We start from the raw sequence: 24,037 nt of genomic DNA, 5'->3' as shown, positions 1-24,037 counted from the left end.
GTGTCTAGTGCTGTATTGGTAACAGAGAATGATTCACTCCCATCTGCTGCTGTACAGCTCGTGTCTATCTCAGAATCAGCTCTGAAACATTTCCAGGACCCTCCGATCCTGTCTCTGAGTGTCTCTGGCTCTGTATCTGAGTCTGTAACTCTCTCGCTCTGTCTCTGAAATTAGCTTCCCCATTCCCTCAATCACACTGAGGATATTACAAAACTGCTCCATTCCCTGTAACCCAGTTTGAGATTAGATTGAAGACATGGACTGTGTTTTATAAATGTCCATCCCTCAGTTACCTTGTGGGTTTGCAGTGTCAGGCTATGATTTGAGTTAAATCCAAGCCAGGCCTCTTCCTCCAAGGACTTTGGGTGACCGTTTTGCTCTTTATGACAAACAGAAATCCCTCACCCCTCACATGCCTATTTCCCTGGAATTCTGTGTTTCATATTAATTGGCCAACAGCAGGAAGGAAGTTTCTCTGTGAGTGCTTCACTGAAATGACATCAGCATCTCAGCAAAAGTGGACCACTTTTGTACTCAGACATCTTCCCAACGACAGTAAACAGCATCTGTCTATATCCCCCTAAGGTCTACAACTCCTTCCCTGTTTACTGCATTGCCAATTTGTGCATCAGCTGCACATTCCGATGATATGTCCTGTTTAATGGAGAGAGATACAGAATAAAGCTCCCTGTACAGTGTCTGCATTAATGACTCCCATGACTGTTAGTTCACGGGGAGAGCTCTCGATGAAGTCGCAGTCAAATATTTGAAGGACAGACATTCCCCAAGCAGAGACACAGAGTTACACTCACTTTAAACTGTCTCCATCACATACCTCCACACACAGGCACACACATATACACACACAATGAGACAGTCCCGAACTCTCGCCCGTGATACAATGGGGTCAATATATCACTGGCTCCATGTTCTTAAAAGTTACAGAACTCTTTCTCAAATTCAACACCAAGTTCTTTGTTTGATTCTGTCTGTTCTGTTGTCGTTCTGTGCGAGATTCCTGGTTCTGAACATCCACATGAACCGACTTCCTGATTCCATGGGCCATGTTCTGCTCCCAAACACGGTGTTGGATATCATTCTGGTGTGTGACACAGGAGTTCCTCAGTGTCACGGGGAAGGTGAATCTCTCTCAAGTACAAACTCTCTCTGTCTCATGCACAATCTCACTGTTTTTCTCCTGCTCTCTCATTTAAAATCTCACAACTTGTTTCTCCATCCCATGTACAATCTCACTATCTCCCTCTCATACATAATGTCAGTATCTCTTCTCTCATTCAAATCTATCTCTCTCTCTCTTTCCATTCCCTCTCCCCATCCCCCAATCCCCCTCCCTTCCCCATTCTCATTCCCACTCCCCAATTCCCACTCCACATCCCCATTTCTCATTCCCACTCCCCCTCCCCATTCCCAATGCCCCTCCTGCATTTCCCCCTCCCCCATTCCCACTCCCCTTCTCCCATTCCCACTCTCCCTCCCCCTCCCCCATTCCCATTTCCACTCTCCCTCCCCCATTCCCCCAGCATGACCTCGTGTTTCTGAAACACAAAAAAGCTAACACACTGTCTGTCTTCTTAACAACCACATCAACAGTCTCCAGTTAACCTGGAGAAACATTCAAAGTGATCAACTACTCAGTCACTCTTTGTCTGTTCTCTCAAGACTGTCCCTGGAGCCAATCTAGAAACTAAGCTTCTTCTGGAAAGAGGACATCAAATAGACTCTTGGCCAGCTCTGAGCAGTTCCTATAGAAATTAAATCTTAAAAAAAAAGAAACTAATTGGGAGTTATAAGGTTTCAATCTTGCAACCTCTAGCAGTGAGAACAGAGAAACCACCTTTATGAGACACACGTGTGTGCAATAAGGTGGGGTGGCACGGTGGCTCAGTGGTTAGCGCTGCACCTCACAGCACCATGGATCCGGGTTCAATTCCCGTCTCGGGCGACTGTGTGGAGTTTGCACATTCTCCCAGTGTCTGTATGGGGTTCCTCAGGGTGCTCTGGTTTCCTCCCACAGTCCAACGATGTGCAGGTTAGGGTGGATTGACCATGCTAAATTACCCATAGTATTAGGTGCATTAGTAAATGTATGGTAGGGGAATGGGTCTGGATGGGTTACTCTTCGGAGAGTCAGTGTGGACTCGTTGGGCCGAATCTAATCTAACCTAATCTAATTATTGTCCAAGGGGTTTGGCTGACCTTGTACATAAATGTCAGAAAATTAACATGATGGTAGTGCCAGCAGATAATGTGTTCCCAGATTTTACACGTTGGACTGTTGTGTGAATTTTAGTTTTGTCCACCCCAGTCCAACACCAGCACCTCCAAGTCATTTATGTTTAATCCTGTTTAAAGACACTGAAACCAACAGACACACAAAGTTCCATGAAGAGCTTTGTTGAATTGCAGATGAGCTATTTCCTTTTCTTTGTAGGCAACACACTGTTTGAACCCACAGCGGGTCAGTGTGGGATTTGAGAAACACTTGATTTTGGGATGGGGCCGAGCCACACACAATTCTCACTGCAACAGATTCTGATCCAAGGCTGCATACCTACAACTCAGTGGCTGAGCTATTTCAGGTTTTGTATATTTGAATCTCTCAGATATTTGGAGTTTGGAAAGTAAGGCATTGTCTCAGGCATTCACTGGAAACAGGTTCTGGCATTTGCATTTGAATCACCTGCACAGAGCTATCTCCATTTCCTACCTCAGCAAGGATCTATAAATGGAAATAGCTTTTGACACATTGCCCCCTCTCCCTTACTGACAAATGAATCAAATCAGACATCTTAGCTTTGTTCACAGCCACCATTTTATATTAGCACAGCAGTGACATTAACTTTATAAATAGGGAAAAGCAAGGCAGGCTGGCAACATCCATATGGTTTGAAAATATTAAACCTTGGTCCCACATTAACATCTAAATTCTCTGACCCTAAACCTCTGGAAGTGAGGTTCTGTCTTGGAATTTTCTTGCTCTAAATGTGATTCCTGGAAAAACTCTCTCTCTGACGTAAATTTCGATATTTCCATCGTGCGTGTTTGTGGTTCTGAGTATGAGTGAGCATATCTGTGTGAGCGAGAGACTATTCCTGGTGTGTCCAACTTGAGTGTCAATGATTCCACTCATGTACACACACACACACACACACACACACACACACACACACACACACACACACACACACACACACACACACACACACACACACACACACACACACACACACACACACACACACACACACACACACACACACACACACACACACACACACACACACACACACACACACCTTAAAGACTGTCTCCATTTCCTATCTCTGCAAGGGAATTCACATTTTAATGATGCATTCATGCAGGACGGAAAACCGCTTTTGAGACATTCCCCATTATGACAATAATTCAGCCCCAATCTGAAACTTGGAAATATGTAACAGAACAGAAACGTACCAGCAGCTTTTTGTATTCCTGCTCCCAATTTAACATTTGACCATTTAGTTGATCTTGTCTTCAGTCTAACATTCAACATGCATCTCTTCACATCTCACATTATTTCAGTTCTCCTACAATTTCACCAGATTCCCCATGTTTACACTATCCCTATTGAAAACTGCAGGGCAGGTAGAGAATGGTGTTAGATACAGAGTAAAGCTCTAAACTTCAGCATTTTACATTTCCCAGCCGTGTTCAATGTGGGATTGGGTATTGATTAAATCCGCCACCAGGACAGAACCCCACTGGTCCTCACCTACCACCCCACCAATCTCCATGTACAGCGCATCATCCGCCGTCACTTCCGCCACCTCCAAACAGACCCCAGCACCAAGGATATATTTCCCTCCCCTCCCCTATCAGCTTTCCGTAGAGACCACTCCCTCCGCGACTCCCTTGTCAGATCCACACCCCCCACCGACCCAACCACCACTCCCGGCACCTTCCCTTGCAACCGCAGGAGGTGCAAGACTTGCGCCCACACCTCCCCCCTCATTTCTCTCCAAGGCCCCAAGGGAAACTTCCATATCCGCCACAGATTCACCTGCACCTCCACCCACATCATCTACTGCATCCGCTGCAGCCGGTGTGGCCTCCTCTATATTGGGGAGACAGGCCGCCTACTTGCGGAGCGATTCAGAGAGCACCTCTGGGCCACCCGGACGAACCAACCCAACCAACCTGTGGCACAGCATTTCAACTCCCCCTCCCACTCCACCGAGGATATGCAGGTCATTGGACTCATCCACCGCCAAACCACAACAACCCGACGGTCGGAGGAGGAGCGTCTTATCTTCCGACTGGGAACCCTCCAACCGCAGGGGATGAACTTGGACTTCACCAGTTTCTTCATCCCCCCTCCCCCCACCTTGTCTCAGCCGGATCCCTCCAGCCCGGCACCGCCTTCCTGACCTGCAGTCTTCTTCTTGACCTCTACGCCTCCACCCTACTCCGACCTATCACCCTCACCTTGACCTCTTTCTACCTATCACATTTCCAACTCCCCTCCTCCAAGTCCCTCCTCCCTACCTTTTATCTTCTCCTGCTGAACACTCTCTGCTCATTCCTGAAGAAGGGCCTGTGCCCGAAACGTCGAATCTCCTGTTCCCTGGATGCTGCCTGACCTGCTGTGCTGTTCCAGCAATAAAGTTTCAACTATTGATTAAATCACCCACTTCCCCATCCTGTCCCCATCAAACATACTCAAGACAGCTCCAACACTGGGTTAGAGAGAAAGTATGTGTCCCTTTACACTTTCCCATCTGAATCTCCCCGAGTCTGGGGAGAATGGGTTTAGATACAGAGTAAAGCTCCCTCTATATTGTGCCCCCATCCAACACTCCCAGGACAGGGCCATCACAGGGTTAGATACAGAGTGAAATTTATCTATTATTTTAAGTGAAATTAATACTCCCACTCCCCTATCCCCATTAAAAACATTCCCCAAGGGCCTTGGAGTACTCCAGAAGGAGTTGGCATAGCACATTACCAGGTGTAGAAACATCTGTGTTGACTCTTGTAGCATTAAAACAACAACTGGGAATCGTACTATGTCAGATTCTACGGATGTTCCTTAATGGCGATCAGTTAGGTTTGAGCATCGCACACTCTCGGGTACACAAGTGTCTGGGTTTATATTGAGCTCCGGTTACAACAGAGAAGTGTGCTTCTACAGTGTCATACTTGAAGGGGTCTGAGCTGTGATGGAGTAGGAGAGCTGTATTCCCTCAGCTGTGAAGCTGTGGCAACACCACGAGACGCAACAGTCTTGTAATTCCTCCCCTCAACTTGTTAAGTTAACCGTCGCCCAGCCAGTGCACACGCTAAACCTGCCTTGTGTAAACTGAATAGCCATGTGTCTCCCTGCAGTAATATCTCAGTGTTTCCTATGGGATATTGTTTGCCCCTCAAGTGTCTCTTGTGCTGACGTCCCGTGCCCATCTCTGTAACGCTGTCTCCTCGTGTCAGTAACGTTCTGGATCATCTCCAGCAGTGACCGATTATAGAACATAGAATCCCTACAGTGTGGAAGCAGGCCATTCGGCCCAACAAGTCCACACTGACTGTCTAAAGAGTAAGTCACCCACACCCACCACTCTCCATTTACCTCTGACTAAAGCACCTAACCTACACATCACTGAACACTACGAGTAGTTTAGCATGGTCAATCCACCCTAACCTGCACATCCCTGAACACTATGGGGTAATTTAGCATGGGGAGAAAGTGAGGTCTGCAGATGCTGGAGATCAGAGCTGAAAATGTGTTGCTGGAAAAGCGCAGCAGGTCAGGCAGCATCCAGGGAACAGGAGAATCGACATTTCGGGCATAAGCCCTTCTTCAGGAAGGCCAATCCACCCTAACCTGCAATCCCTCAACACGAAGGGTAATGCAGCATGGCTAATTCACCCTAACCTGCACATCCCTGGACATCATGGGGTAATTTAGCATGGCCAATCCACCCTAACCTGCACATCCCTGGGCACTATGGGTAATTTAGTATTGTCCATCCACCCTAACCTGCACATCTTTGGATTGTGGGAGGAAACAGGAGCACTCGGAGGAAACCCACTCGCCAGAGGGAGAATGTGCAAACTCCACACAGACAGTCGCCCGAGACTGGAATCGAACCCGGGTTCCTGGCGCCGTGAGACAGCAGTGCTAACCATTGAGTTACTGTGCCATCTTAGTGGAGCTCTTCACCCTGGCTCTGGCCAACATGGAGCAAACCCACTTTGAGAGTGGCTTCACTGGGTCCCACAGCACCAATGTGTTTGGATCACTGTACCCGCATCCACCACTTCATCATTCCACACGCAATCCGCCCTCTGTGTAAATAATTTGTCCCTCGTGTCTTTTTCAAATCTCAACTTAAAACTGTGCCCCCTTGTCTGGAAACACCCCAACCTCGGGAAAAGGCAATTACCATTAATTACCATAAAATGGTGGTTTTAACTGCGTAGTTATAAGTATTCCTCAGTGGCAGAATTTTGTGTTTATTTAATCTGTACTGAAACTGTGTGGAAATACAGCAACAGCTGGACAATATGCAGGTTGGGGCTAGCAAGGGGCAAGTTTGATGCCACACGAGTGCCAGGCCAGGACCAGCTCCTAAAAGGGAGAGTCTAATGGTTGCTGTCTGACAATAAAGATTCAGACTCAGTCAGATGCTGGGGACGTGATGTCTGTGGTCATGTGGTGCATTGACCATGTTGGATACAACATGGGGTTGTTGACAGCTGCTACATGGTCACATGTGCTCAGTTTCCAGGGAACGTTAGGTACAAGATGCCATTGTTCAGACAGGGATGGTCTACAGGCTACAGGTACCATCGAGTCTATTAATGAATACTGGCAGGAGGGAGAGAAGACACAGAGGTCTCAGACAGGAGACTGCATTGAAATATCCTGCCAAATAATGTGGACTTGATCAGATTGGGCAGAACCCCAATGCCATTAAAGATTCAGAACCAATGACCAGGAACATCAACAGGATGTCAGAAATAATTCCAGACATGAAGATCTTCAGTGATGTGGATCAACTGTAGAGCTTGGGAATGTCTTCCTTGGAGGAAAAGGTTCCAAAGAGATTTGACCGGGGTGTTGGAAACCATGAGGGTAGAGACAGTGAGGTGAGAGTGATATCCCTTGACATGATTCGACCGAGTGTGGCATCATGAAGCTCTGGCAAGACTGGAATCAATGGGTATGGGGGGGAGGGGCAAACTCTCCACTGGTTGAGGTCAGACCTGGCACAGGGCAAGATGGTCATGGTTGGTGGAGGGTCAGTCATCTCAGCTCCAGGACATCTCTGCAGGAGTCCCTCAGGGTAGCGTCCTAGGCCCCAACCATCTTCATCTGCTTCATCAATGACCTTCCCTCCATCAAAAGGTCTGAAGTGGGGATGTTCACTGATAATTGCAGTCTTCAGCGATTCCTCAGATACTGAATCAGTCCGTGTTCAAATGTAACAATACCTGGACAATATCCAGGCTTGTGCTGACAAGTGGCAGGTAACACCTGTGCCACACAAATGCCAGGCTATGACCATCTCTAATAAGAGACATTCCAACCATTAATACCACGACCATCACTGAATCCCCCACGATCAACATCCTGGGGTTACCATTGACCAAAAACACACTGGATTTGAGAGATATATCAGTGCAGAGGCCACAAGAGCAGGCCAGAGGCTGGGAATACTGTAGCCAGTAATTCACCTCCTGACTCCCCAAAACCTGTCCACCATCTACAAGGCACAGGTCAGGAGTATGATGGAATACTCCCCACTTACCCTGGATGGGGGCAGTTCCAGCAACACTCCAGAAGATCGACACCATCTAGGACAAAGCAGCCCCTACTTGATTGGTACCATATCCACAAACATCCCCACCCTCCCCCACCGATGCTCAGTAGCAGCAGTGTGTACCATCTGCAGAAATTCCCCAAAGATCCTCAGGCAGCACCTTCCAAATCTACACCCACTTCCATCCTGAAGGATGAGGGGCAGCAGATACATGGGAACACCCCCCCCCCTGCACCCACTTCCATCCAGAAGGATGAGGGGCAGCAGATACATGGGAACACCCCCCCCGCCCCCCCCCCCCCCTGCAAGTTCCCCTCCGAGCCACTCCCCATCCTGACTCGGAAATATACCACCGTTCCTTCAGTGTGGCTTGGTCAGAATCTTGGAATCCCCTCCCTCAGGGCATTGTGGGTCTACCCACAACACATGGATTGTAGCGGATCAAGAAGGCAACTCACTCCCACCTTCTCAAGGGGGCAACTAGGGACGGGGCTATAAATGTGGATCGGCTAGTGATGCCCACCATACAGCAGTTAAAAGGCATCTGGATGGGTATGTGAATAGGAAGTGTTCAGAAGGATATGAGCCAAGTGCTGGCAAATGGGACTAGATTAATTGAAGATATTGGGTCGGCATGGACGAGTTGGGCCGAAGGGCCTGTTTCCTTGCTGTATGTCTCTATGACTACAGGGGACAGGTATAGGTTAGTGAGTGTCTGAAAGAGCCAGCACAGACATAATCCAGAGTCTATAGCATGGGAACAGGCCCATCAGCACAAGCTGTCCATACTGTCCCGTGTTCACAATTAATCTCAACCCCTCTCCCAGCGTTTGGTCCATATCCCTCCCCCCTGATCCCATCCATGTCCCTGTCTCAATGTTTCTTCAATGATGAAATTGTACTCGCTTCCACCGTGACAGTTCCAGACCCTCACCACCCTCTGTGTGAAAACATTGTCCCCTCTGGACCCTTTTGTATCTCTCCCCTTAAACTTGTCCCCTCTAGATTAGACACTCTCCTACAATGGGGAAAGCTAACTGCCTTATCAATGCCTCTGATGGTTTAATAGACCTCTGTAAGGTCACCCCCTCAGTCTCTGACGCCCCAGGGATAAAAGCCCCAGCGTAAACAGCCTCTACCTTTAACTTAAATCCTCCAATCCAGGCAGTATCTTAGTAAATTTTTTCTGCATTCTTTCTAGTTTAATAATATCCTTTCTCTAGTCGGGTGACCAGAACTGCATGCAGTATTCCAAATGTGGTCTTATGAAGGTCTAGTACAAAGATGAACCAACTCCTGTACTCGATGATGAAACGCTGGAACAGTCCCATGTTGGAGTCCAAAGGCTGAATCAGGTGACAATTCCTCACTGGAACCTTATGTGATATTAAGAAAGAGAGAAATTGTCTCGGGGAGACATGAAATTAGGAAACAGAATGACTTTCAGGAGTGAAATTCAGAAAGGTGTCGTCTAGTGAGGAACAATGCAGAAACTTCTATTGGCTGCATTACAGGGCTTGCAGATCAGCAGCCAATTAAAGTGGCCCGTTGAGTTGACCAATCCCCTCAGACTGTCCGCCATGGCTGAGACAGTCTTGGCACGTCACCCACTCTCCCCTTCACCATGTGACTCAGCCATTTCAACAATGAGCAAACGCCAACTCATGGGCTATACTGTTGGTCAATGGTGGAAGGACATAGGGGTGGTGGGAAGGAGGGCCCAGGTGAACAGGAAGGCCAATGAGAAGTGGGCAGGATTTGGGGCTGGTGCAGCTAATGGCAGGAGGGTTACCTGGATGGAGGTGAGGTGGCTCAGTGCAGGGAGAGGCAAGGCTGTGGTCAGACCCTGTCAGAATCACAGTGTCCTTCAGCTTCTGGTGCTGTTGTTACTGTTGCAGCAAGGTGAGTACCGGTCAGACTGGAGTCAAACTGCTGGAGGGAGCCCAACGCTGAAGGGATGGAGATGGAGGGAGGGTGGAGAGACGGGGAGGGGGCAGGGAGACCGAGAGATGGGGATGGAGAAAGCAAGGGTACAGGACAAGACGGAAAAGACTGAAAGAGCACATGGAGATGAAAAGAGAGATTGATGGGGAGAGGTTTGAGAGGGAAATTGAGATGGGAGGAAGGATTGAAAGGGAAAGAGCTAATTCCTGATGTACTGATCCTGCGACAATGCAGCACTCCCTCAGTACTGACCCTCCGACAGTGCGGCACTCCCTCAGTACTGACCCTCCGACAGTGCGGCACTCCCTCAGTACTGACCCTCCGACAGTGCGGCACTCCCTCAGTGCTGACCCTCCGACAGTGCGGCACTCCCTCAGTACTGACCCTCCGACAGTGCGGCACTCCCTCAGTACTGACCCTCCGACAGTGCAGCACTCCCTCAGTACTGACCCTCCGACAGTGCGGCACGCCCTCAGTACTGACCCTCCGACAGTGCGGCACTCACTCAGTACTGACCCTCCGACAGTGCGGCATTCCCTCAGTACTGACCCTCTGACAGTGTGGCACTCCCTCAGTATTCACCCTCCGACAGTGCGGCACTCCCTCAGTACTGACCCTCCGACAGTGCGGCACTCCCTCAGTACTGACCCTCGGAGAGTGCGGCGCTCCCTCAGTACTGACCCTCCGACAGTGCGGCACTCCCTCAGTACTGACCCTCGGACAGTGCGGCACTCCCTCAGTACTGACCCTCGGACAGTGCGGCACTCCCTCAGTACTGACCCTCGGACAGTGCGGCGCTCCCTCAGTACTGACCCTCGGACAGGTTGAGAGTGAATTGAACCCGTGACCTTGACGTTTTGGATGTTTGAAAGATTGCTTCCAATCGGGGCAACTTACACTGCTCTGCCTCTCTCCCCCTCCCTTTCTCACACTCTCTTTACCTCTCTCCCTTATACAGCTGTTTCTGTGTGTAACTGTGTTGCTGTGTTGACTCACTCCCCTACCTCTTTCTCATCCTCTCTCTCCCTCTCTCTCTCCCATCGCTGGTTCTGTATGTGACTGTTGCTGTGTTCATTTTCTCCCTCTGCCTCTTTCTCTCTCTCTTTACCTCTCTCTCTCTCTCTCTGTGTCTCTCTCTCTCTGTGTCTCTCTCCTGATTTCTCCTCCTATCCCCTTGCTCTCCCACTCTGCCACATTATCTTCCTGTCCTCCCTGTAGTTGATGTTTCACCATGACACTCTGTTCACCAAGACACTGTTTCCATTATGTTTCATTTCTCAAACTATCAATGATCAACAGGTCATAACTGAAAGCTGCAAGGACTGTAAGCAGTAACAACAAATTCACTCCCCACAAGATTTCACTGAGCAGGGACACAGTGTCCACCTTATTCACTCGAGCAGTGTAGAAGAAGTTCTACTCTGTATGGAACCCTGTACGGTCCTTGTCCTGGGAGTGTTTGATGGGGGACAGTGTAGGGGGAGCTTTACTCTGTATCTAACCCTGTGCTGTCCCTGTCCTGGGATGTTTGATGAGGGACAGTACAGAGGGAGCTTTACTCTGTATCTAACCCCATGCTAACCCTGCCCTGGGAGTGTTTGATGGGGACAGTGCAGAGGGAGCTTTTCACGATGTATTTGTGTGAACGGGATGGTCTATTTCTCTCTCGCTGGTTTATTTTCAGATCTGAAATGCAGAAAGCAGTGCGGACAAGCCAGGATTGTCACCACGTTTGTATCTGTGAAGATTTGTAGCTCGGGTGCTCGTTGTTGTGGTTCTGTTCGCCGAGCTGGAAGTTTTTGTTGCAAACGTTTCATCCCCTGGCTAGGTGACATCATCAGTGCTTGGGAGCCTCCTGCGAAGCGCTTCTTTGATGTTTCCTCCGGTGTTTATAGTGGTCTGTCCCTGCCGCTTCCGGTTGTCAGTTTCAGCTGTCCGCTGTAGTGGTTGGTATATTGGGTCCAGGTCGATGTGTTTGTTGATGGAGTTTGTGGATGAATGCCATGCCTCTAGGAATTCCCTGGCAGTTCTCTGTCTGGCTTGCCCTATAATGGTAGTGTTGTCCCAGTTGAATTCATGTTGCTTGTTGTCTGCATGTGTGGCTACTAAGGATAGCTGGTCGTGTCGTTTCGTGGCTAGTTGATGTTCATGTATGCGGATTGTTAGCTGTCTTCCTGTTTGTCCTATATAGTGTTTTGTGCAGTCCTTGCATGGTATTTTGTACACTACATTAGTTTTGCTCATGTTGGGTATCGGGTCCTTCGTTCTGGTGAGTTGTTGTCTGAGCGTGGCTGTTGGTTTGTGCGCCGTTATGAGTCCTAGGAGTCGCAGTAGTCTGGCTGTCAGTTCTGAGATGCTCCTGCGACTCTGCGACTCCTAGGACTCATAACGGCACACAAACCAACAGCCACGCTCAGACAACAACTCACCAGAACGAAGGACCCGATACCCAACATGAGCAAAACTAATGTAGTGTACAAAATACCATGCAAGGACTGCACAAAACACTATATAGGACAAACAGGAAGACAGCTAACAATCCGCATACATGAACATCAACTGGCCACGAAACGACACGACCAGCTATCCTTAGTAGCCAGCCACGCAGACAACAAGCAACATGAATTCGACTGGGACAACACTACCATTATAGGGCAAGCCAGACAGAGAACAGCCAGGGAATTCCTAGAGGCATGGCATTCATCCACAAACTCCATCAACAAACACATCGACCTGGACCCAATATACCAACCACTACAGCGGACAGCTGAAACTGACAACCGGAAGCGGCAGGGACAGACCACTATAAACACCGGAGGAAACATCAAAGAAGCACTTCGCAGGAGGCTCCCAAGCACTGATGATGTCGCCTAGCCAGGGGACGAAACGTTTGCAACAAAAACTTCCAGCTCGGCAAACAGAACCACAACAACTTTTGTATCTGTTCGTCTGTAACAGTCTCTCTATCTGAGTCTTTCCTTTTCTCTCTCTGTCGGTCCCTGTCTCTCTGTCTCTCTCATTGGTTGGAAATGTAATCTGGTCCTCATATTCTGCGTGACCTGTGACCTCAGGCAGTCTGTCTCACAGCCATCCTACACCCAGTTCCCTTTGATATCTCCTTTCCCTTCCACTGGAGTTGGGCGAGGATCGGTTATGTCTGGGTCACTCAGTGATCTAACTGCAGCCCGCTGCCCTGTTCCCTGCTCTGGCCCTGGTGCAGCATTCCAACATCACCCCGTGTTAGGGTGGGATGGAGACACATGTCGCCAGAACATTAGCTTCAGGCTCTGGATTACCAGCCTGTCCCATTCCCACTGCTCCTCTGTGTCTCTTCCTCTCTGAGTGAAACTGCCTTCAGCGTGGTCTAAAAACTAATATGCACATGGGTGGAGCTGGAGTGCCAGCTCACAGATTAACTCTTCCCTCGCTGTAGCCTTTTGCATTGATATGACCAAGAATCCGGTTGTGTCCAGTCCATCTAACAGTGTCCTGTCTCTGTTCACAGTACCTCAGCGTACACGCGCCCATGTGACCACCAACACTCAGAGGGTGGAAGTTCATAGTGAGGGGTGTAAGTATCACATCATTGTGTTGGCTATTGTGGGATCGGGAGGTGGGGAGGAGAACAGCCTGCTTTGGGGATTGAGAGCAGCAATTGCTGCAAAAACTTTGGGAGGGTGGGAGTGATTAGTGAAAGGGAACCGGAATACTACAGGTTCACACCCCATCACAGTCTCAGTTATCCGTTCCGGCATTTATACCCCTCCGTATTCCTGAATCCCCCTCTGTCTCTTCAACACTCGCTATCTCTGTAACCACCTCCAGCCCCTAAATTCCTCCCATCTCCGTAACTCCCTCCAGCCCCAAAACACTCCCTATCTCTGTAAACTCCTCCAGCCTCTTCACCCCTCCCTATCTCTGTAACCTATTCCAGCCCCGACACCCCTCATTATCTCTGTAACCTCCTCCAGCCTCTACATCCCTCCCTATCTCTGTAACCCCACCAGGCCTGACACCCCCCCCATCTCTGTAACCCCCTCCAGCCCCTACACCCCTCCTTATCTCTGTAACCTCCTCCAACCCCTATACCCTTCCCTACCTCTGTTTCCCCCTCCAACCCCTACAACCCTCCCTATCTCTGTAACCTCCTCCAGCCCTGACACCCCCTCCCTATCTCTGTAACCTCCTCCAGCCCCTATAGCCCCTACCTATCTCTGTTCCCCCCTCCAGCCCCTACACCCCCTCCCTATCTCTGTAACCTCCTCCAGCCCCTATAGCCCTTACCTATCTCTGTTCCCCCCTCCAGCCCCTACACCCCCTCCCTATCTCTGTAACTACCTCCAGCCCCTATAGCCCCTACCTATCTCTGTAACCTCCTCCAGCCCCTACGCCACTCCCTGTCTCTGTAACCTCCTCCTGCGAAAGCCTACTGAGTCCGAACTATTGGAGGATTGAAGTTCTGAATCATTGAATCCCTGCAGTGTGGAAACAGGCCCTTCGACCGAACAAGTCCACACTGACCCTCTGAAGAGTAACTCACCCAGACTCATTCCCCTCCCATATTACTCTACATTTACCCCTGACTGATGCACCTAACCTATACATCTCTGGGCAATATGGTAATTTAACATGGCCAATCCACCCTAACCTGCACATCCCTGAACACTATGGGGTAATTTAGCATGGCCAATCCACCCTAACCTGCACACTCCTGAGCACTATGGGGTAATTTAGCATGGACAATCCACCCTAAACTGCACACTCCTGAACACTATGGGGTAATTTAGCATGGCCAATCCACCCTAACCTACACATCCCTGAACACTATGGCTAATTTAACATGGCCTATCCACCCTAACCTGCACATCCCTGAACACTATGGGGTAATTTAGCATGGCCAAATCACCCTAACCTACACATTCCTGGGCACAATGGATAATTTAGTGTGGCCAATCCACCCTAACCTGCACATTCCTGAGCACTATGGGTAATTTATGGGTAATCTTCAGACTGTGGGAGTAAACTGGAGCACCTGCAGGAAACCCACACAGACACTGGGATAATGTGCAAACTTCACGCAGGCAGTCACCTGTGGATGTGATCAATCCCGGGTCCCTGGTGCTGAGAGGCAGCAGTGCTTGCCACTGAGTCACTGTGCCACCCTCAATGGGACATCAATGTGAGCTGCATGTCTGCAGATGCGACCTTATCTGTGCTCCCCCCACTCACTCACTCCCCCTCTAGCTGCTGTCCTGACACGCCTGTACTCGCCTGAGTATGGAATGATCCCTCAGATCGATTGGAAGTTGGTCCAAATGTCTGGTTCTGTGCATGTAATGGCCTTGGACAGCCATCCAACATGTGAGTCTGTCTCTGTCACAATCCTTTCACAATCCGTGGAGCATCTGGTCAGGACAAGCTGTTATCTCCAGCTCTGTCTGTGGGCAATCGCTGTCCTTCTGTCTGTCACTGCCCCTTGTCACATCTTTCTCTCTCTCTCTCATTCTCTGTCTCACCCTCTTTGTCTCTCTCCCTCCCTCTCCCTCCCCCATCTCTCCTCCCCCCTCTCTGTCTCTTTCTCTCGGTCCCTCACACCCCTCTCTCTCGTTTTCCCAAACACTCTCTCTCTCTCTCTCTCTCTCTCTCTATACCTCCCTTCGATTTTTTTCCATTTCGGTCTCTTTTCCCTTCCCCACCCCACTTCCCTTTTCTCTCTCTGTCGACCAGTGAGCCTGACATCGGTGGTGGGCAAGTTGTTGGAGGGAATCCTGAGGGACAGGATGTACATGTATTTGGAAAGGCAAGGACCGATCGGGGATAGTCAACATGACTTTGTGGAAAATCATGTCTCCCAAACTTGATTGAGTTTTTTGAAGAAGTTACAAAGAGGATTGATGAGGGCAGAGTGTTAGTTGTGATCCATATGGACTTCAGTAAGGCGTTCGACAAGGTTCCCCATGGGAGACTAGTAAGCAAGGTTAGATCTCACGGAATACAGGGGGAACTAACCATTTGGATACAGAACTGGCTCAAAGGTAGAAGACAGAGGGTGGCGGTGGAGGGTTGTTTTTCAGACTGGAGGCCTGTGACCAGTGGAGTGCCACAAGGATCGGTGCTGGGCCCTCCACGTTTTGTCATTTACATAAATTATTTGGATGTGAACATAAGAGGTACAGTTAGCAAGTTTGCAGATGACATCAAAATTGGAGGTGTAGTGGACAGCGAAGAGGGTTACCTCAGATTACAACAGGATCTTGACCAGATGCACCAATGGGCTGAGAAGTGGCAGATGGAGTTTAATTCAGATAAATGCGAGGTGCTGCATTTTGGGAAATCAAATCTTAGCAGGACTTATACACTTAATGGTAAGGTCCCAGGGAGTGTTGCTGAACAAAGAGACCTTGGAGACAGGTTCATAGCTCCTTGAAAGTGGAGTCACAGGTAGATAGGATAGTGAAGAAGACATTTGGTATACTTCCTTTTATTGGTCAGAGAATTGAATACAGGAGTTGGGAGGTCATGTTGTGACATTGGTTAGACCACTGTTGGAATATTGCGTGCAATTCTGGCCTCCTTCCTCTTGGAAAGATGTTATGAAACTTGAAAGGGTTCAGAAAAGATTTACAAGGATGTTGCCAGGGTTGGAGGGTTTGAGTTATCGGGAGAGGCTGAACAGGCTGGGGCTGTTTTCCCTGGAGTGTCGGAGGCTGAGGGGTGACCTTATAGAGGCATCCAAAATCATGAGGGGTATGGATAGGATAAATAGACTTTTCCCTGGGGTCGGTGAGTCCAGACTAGAGAGGCATAGATTTAGGGTGGGAGGAGAAAGATATAAAAGAGACCTAAGAGGCATTTGCACACAGAGGGTGGTATGTGTGTGGAATGAGCTGTTAGAGGAAGTGGTGGAGGCTGGTACAATTACAGCATTTAAAAGGCATTTGGGTGGGTATATGAATAGGAAGGGTTTGGAGGGATGTGGGTTGGGTACTGGCAGGTGGGACTAGATTGGGTTGGAATATCTGGTCGGCATGGACGGATTGGACCAAAGGCTCTGTTTCCATGTTGTACATCTCTATGACTCTACGGCTCCTGCCCTGTGTCTGTCTGTCTCTCTCTCTCTCTCTCTCTCTCTCTCTTTCAGACATGTGATAACTGTTCCTCTCTCACAGGGCCTTATAAAGATCAGATTGACGTTGTGATAAATGGTTTCTACATGAGGAAGTTGTTTCCTTATGACAGTGGGACATAAATGTGTGAGGTTACCTCACATTATAGGAAATGCACTGACCGGGAGGAGATCCAGCTCCATGTGAAGGGTATGTGACGGTGGAGAGGGACAGGCTGCTCCAAGGGTGAGGAACTCTCGGCACAGGATAGTTTGGGACACTGTGGAATTGGGGAAGTTTCCAGACCCGTGTCAACAATTTCGGAGGTGGAGCTGAATTAAGTTTGCTTTAAGGCACCCTTGGATTAGACAGGGGGTTGTGGGTCAGCAGGTCCCACTGTGGGAACACACCCTGGTGTCTGACTGACCGAGAGTAATGGGGAGGTCCCTCACAGTCAGGAACTACCACAGAGTCTCACCGGGGCAGGCACTGAGTACAACCAACATCCTCTTTATCGTACAGTTCGGACCAAGCACCAGGTCAGTCAGAGTTAGTCACTGCAGCCAGGAGGGAGATAGACGGGGACATCTCACCCTCTCAACAGCTCACAACACTTCATTAATGCAATAATAAAGAGAGAAGCCTCCTCTACACTGTCTAGTCTCCCAGGACAAGGTTAGCAGGGGTTTAGATACAGATTAAAACTCCCCCTACACTGTCCCCTTCAAACACTCCCAGGACAGGGAGAGCACGGAGTTAGATTCAGAGTAAAGCTCCCTCTACACAGTCCCCATCACTCACTCCCAGGACAGGTTCAGTACAGGGTTGAAGTGTCTGCTACATTCTGGTGAGATCAGTCCTCTGTTTCTTGACAGCACCTCCAAGTGAACCTTTCTCTGTGATCACTGATAATCCCACGATCACCAGCAAGCGTGGAAGATGTAAGTGAGACATTGGTGTGAGAACTACTGCAGGGGGGGTGGGGGGGAGGGAGAGGGAGTGCTGGTAGAGAGCCATATTTGTGAGGATCACAGCACACAGCCCCATCTCTGTAACCTCCGCCAACCCCTCAACCTCTGCATCCCTCCATATCTCTGTAACCTCCTCCAGCCTCTTATCCATCCCCACCCCTCCCTATCTCTGTAACGCCATCCAGCCCCATACCCCTCCCTATCCAGTCCCTAAACACCTCACTGTCCCTGTAGCCTCCTCCAGCTCCTACATCCCTCTCTATCTCTGTAACCTCCTCCAGTCCCTGTAGCCCTCCGTATCTCTGTAACCCCCCTCCAGCCCCATTCCCCTCCCTACCTTTGTCATTTCCTCTTCATCACATCTTGCCACCACCCACTTCAATTGTTGAGCCCACACTGAGGGATTGTGGGGGGAATGTATTGCCTGAGATGGTTTGTTGATTCCCTGTGACTCACTGGCATCCCACCCCTGCCTACCGTTGTGTTGGGTGCCAGTGCGGCGTTGTCTCTGGAGAGCCTTTGGGTCATTTAAATTCCTCTCTCTCCTTCCTCCAGCCGCTGACCTTCTGTGCCGTCAATCGCCTGACTTTGGGCCTAATCCTGACGTGGCGTGGGTATTCAAAAAGCAGGATTGATCCGGAAAACTGCTATCCTTTAAAGGCCAGGTCATTGTTTAGTCTTTTTCCTTTGTGACTCCCGTCCACATGCCGCTCCCACAACCCCCTCCGTGTTGGTCTCCCTGAAACCATAGTGAATTGTTTAACAGGAAGAGAGTGAAACATGGTCTGTACACTCTCCCTCTCTCAAAAAACCCAAAGGCCCTTTCCAACAACATAAAATCCCTACAGTGTGGAAACAGGCCATTCAGCCCAACAACTCCACACCGAACCTCCAAAAAGCATCCCAACCATCCCCATCCCTGTATTCCCCATGGTCAATCCACCCTAACCTGCACATCGCTGGACGCTATGGGTAATTTAGTATGGTCAATCCACTCTAACCTGCACATCCCTCAACACGAAGGGTAATGCAGCATGGCTAATTCACCCTAACCTGCACATCCCTGAACACTATGGGTAATTTAGCATGGCCAATCCAACCTAACCCACACATCTCTGAACACTATGGGGTAATTTAGCATGGCCAATCCACCCTGACCTGCACATCCCTGAGCACTATGGGAAAATTTAGCATGGCCAATCCACCCTAAAGTGCACACCTTTGGACTGTGGGAGGAAATTGGAGCACCCTGTGGAAACCCACGCAGACACGGGGAAAATGGGCAAACTCCACACAGACAGGTGCCAGAGGGTAGAATCAAACCCAGGTCCCTGGTGTCGTGAGGCAGCGGTGCTAACCACTGAGCCACTGTGCCGACCACATTATACTCCAAAATGTGGCACCATTTATATTGTCTCTTGCAACCTTAAAACAAACTGGAGCTGGGTATCGTAGATACAGCTTCACAGCTGCCTGTAACCTCTAAAACATGACATTGCTCAGGTATATAAGTGTCTAGGGTGACCAGTTTGTTTAAGTAGAGTGCCATGCTTCAGGTGACCTCAGCTGTGATGGAGTACGGAACTTTATTCCATCAATGACCATAACCATGAGTGTATCTGTGAGACTAGAGAAAACATCCCCCTTTCTCTCAAAGGCTACAATCCATCCTAACTAATGGCTGCCCTTCAGCACATCTTGTTCATTCATTCATTGCTCAGCAAGTTTCATTCTTTTACTCACTCGTGGGATGGTACATCGCTGGTGTTTATCACAACCCTCATTGACCTAGTTACAAGATAATATAGAATTTCAAAGTTCAACATGGCCTCTCCCTGTAGCTCACATCCTCCAACCCTGGCAACATCCTTGTAAACCTTTTCTGAACCCTTCCAAGTTTCACAACATCCTTCCGATAGGGAGACGACCAGAATTGCATGCAATATTCCAACAGTAGCCTGACCAATGTCCTCTAAGCTGCAACATGACCTCCCAACTCCGGTCCTCAATACTCTGACCAATAAAGGAAAGCATACCAAACGCCTTCTTCACTATCCTATCTACCTGTGACTCCACTTTCAAGGAGCTCTGAACCTGCACTCCAAGGTCTCTTTGTTCAGCAACACACCCAGGACCTTACCATTAAGTGTATAAGTCCTGCTAAGATTTGCTTTTCCAAAATGCAGCACCTCACATTGATTTAAATTAAACTGCATCTGCCACTTCTGAGCCCATTGGCCCATCTGGTCAAGATCCCGTTGTAATCTGAGGTAACCTTCTTCACTGTCCAGTACACCTCCAATTTTGGTGTCATCCGCAAACTTACTAACTATACCTCCGATGTTCACATTCAATTCATTTATATAAATGACGCAAAGCACTGGACCCAGCACCAATCCTTGTGGCACACCATTGGTCACAGGCCTCTGTTGTCCCCTACCTTGGAGCCAGTTTGTATCCAAATGGCTAGTTGTCCCTGTATGATGTGTGATCTACAACAAGGCAGAGACTCTGTATCTGTTACAGACCTTGTTGCTTTCCCGACCCTGGTAGCGATAGTGACAGCACATCATTGTGGCTTCAACTGTTACTGTCTCAGTGTTTATGGATAATGGCCTTTCACTTCCCCAGCAACTCTCTGCTGAAGGCTTGAACAGGTTCAGAGGCAAGAATGAATCAATCAGTCTCTGCAGGAGTGGAACGTAATCTGCTGCTGGACCTGTTTGCGATCTCCTGCCACCGTTAACAGCAGATTCCTCCTTCTTGTTCTCTCTCCACTCTTTTCAGTTAAGTACAGAAAGCGGATCAAAAGATTTCCCTGGGGTCTCCGTATCAACGTGACCAGGGTAAGGGACAGTGGGATTTACAAATGCATGGTGTGGTCCCAGGACAGGAATAACTTTGGTGAGACTGAAATCACTCTCAATGTGACACGTAAGTGATGGAGTTATTGGGGGGGGGGGGGCGGCGATTGAGGTGGGGAAGGTGCAGGAAATGGGTAATTGTAGATGCTCCATTTTGTGACATCAATATCAAGAAGTGAGCTCTGGAGCCATAGAGATGTACAGTATGGAAACAGATCCTTCAGTCTAACTTCAGCCGACCAGATACCCAAGCTAATCTAGTCCCATTTGCCAGCACTTGGCCCATATCCCTCCAAACCCTTCCTATTCATATACCCCATCCAGATGCCTTTTAAATGTTGTAATTGTACCAGCCTCCACCACTTCCTCAGGCAGCTCATTCCGTACACGCACCACCCTCTGCATGAAAAAGCTGTCCCTCAAATCCTTTATTTATCTTTCCCTCTTCACCTTTGACCTCCAATTCTGAACTCCCTCACCCCAGGGAAAAGTCCTTGTCTATTTACCCTAGTCATGCTCCTCATCATTTTATAAACCTTTATCAGGTCACCCTTTAGCCTCTGACTGTCCAGGGAAAACAGCCTCTCCCTGTAGCTCAAACCCTTCAACCCTGGCAACATCCTAGTAAATCATTTCTGAACTCTTTCAAGTTTCACAACATCCCTCCAAAGCAGGGAGACCGGAATTGCACACAATATTCCAAAAGTGGCCTAACCAATGTCCTGTACAGGCACAACATGACATCCCAATTCCTCGAGCCAGTGCACTTGACCAATATAGGAAAGTATGTAAAATGCCACCTTCACTATCCTATCTACCTGTGATTCCAGTTTCAGGGAACAATGGCCCTGCACCCCATGGACTCTTTGTTCAGCAACACTCCCCTGATTGGAATGAAGATTGTGTTTGATACGTTTTGGTGATGTTACAGGGTCAGCACATGTTCAGCATCTTCACACACAATTCATTCGATGATGGAACCGCTGGCTGGAGCCCCATTGAATGCGAAACATTTGCAAACCCCTCATGGTCAGGGACAGCAATTAGTGGATGCACTTCATTGAAACAACCTGCTCTTTATTATACAGCTTTCGCTCTAACTACATCCCTGTGATGATTCGGAGATGCCGGTGTTGGACTGGGGTGTACAAAGTGTACAAAGTTAAAAATCACCTGATGAAGGAGCGTCGCTCCGAAAGCTAGTGTGCTTCCAATTAAACCTGTTGGACTATAGCCTGGTGTTGTGTGATTTTTAACTTTGTACATCCCTGTGAGGCAGACTGCACTGCAGACAGGCAGGGGATACCTGGGTACATGTCTCCTTCTCCCCCATGAAGTCCCAGCATTTAAAATAAATCATTGTAAGGCAATGGTTAGATACAGAGTAAAGCTCCTTCTACATTGTTCCCCCATCAACCCTCACGGGACAGCATATGGTTAGATACAGGGTAAATCCACCTCTGCGTTGTCTGCCATCAAACACTCACAGGACAGGGACAGCACAGGGTTAGATACAGAGTAAAGCTCCCTCCACACTGTCCCCATCAAACACTGACAGGATATGGACAGCACTGGGTTGGAGTAAAGCTTCCTATACACTGATGTCTGTGATTTTTTTCCAGGATCCAGACGCTAAATGCTGAATTGTTGAGTGGATTCACCAGGAATGAAGATGAGGAATCTCTGAACACAGATGGTGTCTGAACAGACAACATCTATGCTTGTTGTCGGTATTGGGTCTTTCAAGTTCATTAGCTGCTGTTTTACTGAGTTGGTGGGTTTGTGGGCTACCGTGATGCCAAGGGGTCTGAGTAGTCTGGCAGTCATTTCCGAGATGTCTTTAATGTAGGGAACAGTGGCAGGTGGACTTGAGGAATGTCGGATCAACTGTGGTCTTACTGAATGACGGAGCAGGGGCCGAACGGCCTACTTCTGTCCCTATTTTGTAAGGTCTTACGGACAGCTTTAAACCTTCCACTGAATATTTAGGGCTGTGCCATTGATGCTAAGGGAGCGGACAGGAACCTACCAAAGTCAAAGCCAGGAGTGAGACACCAGCAGCTAAAATCAGACACCAACTACAATCACACAGGGCACTGCAAACAAAACCAGCGAGTAATTCTCCTGACAGCCCGTGGAGTGGCGGCTTTTTCTGTCATTAGGAGCCTGACATTTTCAGACGCACCAGACACTTAAACCTTCCAAGATTTGACTGACATGGTTAAAGGGATATTATGGCCCCAAGCCTCCTCTGATTCTGAGACGCTGTCGCTTTTGTTCAGCAATTCCAGAACCGGGGAATCCACGATCTAGATTTTAGACAAGGTTAAGATGCCTGGTAGAGGTATGTAACTTTGGTTTAACCGTTAAAGAGATGCTGAGAGATCATTTGGTATGTGGGATTAATGATGTAACCATGCAATAGCACCTACTAGCTGCAGCCCAACTGGACTTTAACCAGACGCTACAACTGGCTTTGTCATTGGAAAATGCAGCAAGTGGAGGATATGATTGGCAGGGTATTCCGATTGAAGTGCTGTCACTATCTATACTAAATAATTTAGCGCCTGTGAAATTAGGAATGATTCTTACCCTGCGCTGATATTAAATAACTTTCCAGTCATTCTGGATTTTTCTGACAGAGCATGAAAAGACCAGTTTATTTTAAAATCACGCAAATACCCTCTTTGCTGATGGCAAGGGCTACATTGGAGCTCCTTTCCTGGGTTCATCCATCGTTTGGTAAATAAACTAGACTGGTGTAGACTGCTTGAACGATTGTTATTCAGTAAGGGGCATCACTAGATGCCCAGCCCATGTTGAGGTTTCTTCTGTCCATTATTCTGTCTTAAAAATGTCCAATTGGAACACTGGAGGCACGCTGTCAGAAATTGGTGAGGATTAAAATTCTATAAGGACACAGACTTTGCGTCTACAGCACTGAGAGTTAGTTATTACCTCCCAACTATCAGGAAGAGAGTGTTCTAACTTCTCTACTTCTCTCAGCACCATTTCACGTTGCATCTCAGATGTGCCCGACAGCTGCTTTTTTTCCCTGAGTAAAGCAAACTTAGAGAGATTTCTTTCACCTTCAAAACAATTACATTCTAATCAACAAGAAATTAGCTGTTTTCCTGGCGGCTTAGTGCCTTATCTTCAACTCCTCACAGATATTGGCACTCAGAAAATGATGCTGCTCAAGAAACCATTGTTGTCCAAAGCTGTTGTCCAGTTGGCCTTCAATTAGTTTCCAAATATCTACCGTCAAATTTGTTATTGGAGACAGGCTGCTGTTCCCATGGTGCGAGTGGACCTCCAACAAGATGCTCTAT

At 48.6% G+C, this 24,037-nt stretch overlaps 1 long non-coding RNA gene across 1 annotated transcript in view; it reads left to right on the top strand.

The window, feature by feature from the left end:
- The window catches only part of LOC122542924 (uncharacterized), a 39,414-nt gene extending 21,602 nt beyond the window's left edge, over nucleotides 1–17,812 (top strand). Inside the window, exons 3-5 of the long non-coding RNA XR_015753963.1 lie at nucleotides 9,022–9,175; nucleotides 13,270–13,335; nucleotides 17,746–17,812. This is a non-coding gene — a long non-coding RNA (uncharacterized LOC122542924). The remainder of the gene's footprint in view (nucleotides 1–9,021; nucleotides 9,176–13,269; nucleotides 13,336–17,745) is intronic.
- Nucleotides 17,813–24,037: the final 6,225 nt, after the last annotated feature.

The sequence above is a fragment of the Chiloscyllium plagiosum genome, unplaced genomic scaffold, assembly GCF_037043375.1.
Source record: "Chiloscyllium plagiosum isolate Xiang-an unplaced genomic scaffold, Cpla_swu_hap1 HiC_scaffold_40, whole genome shotgun sequence".
Classification (NCBI taxonomy): domain Eukaryota; kingdom Metazoa; phylum Chordata; class Chondrichthyes; order Orectolobiformes; family Hemiscylliidae; genus Chiloscyllium; species Chiloscyllium plagiosum.
This window is presented reverse-complemented; position numbering and strand designations above follow the sequence as displayed.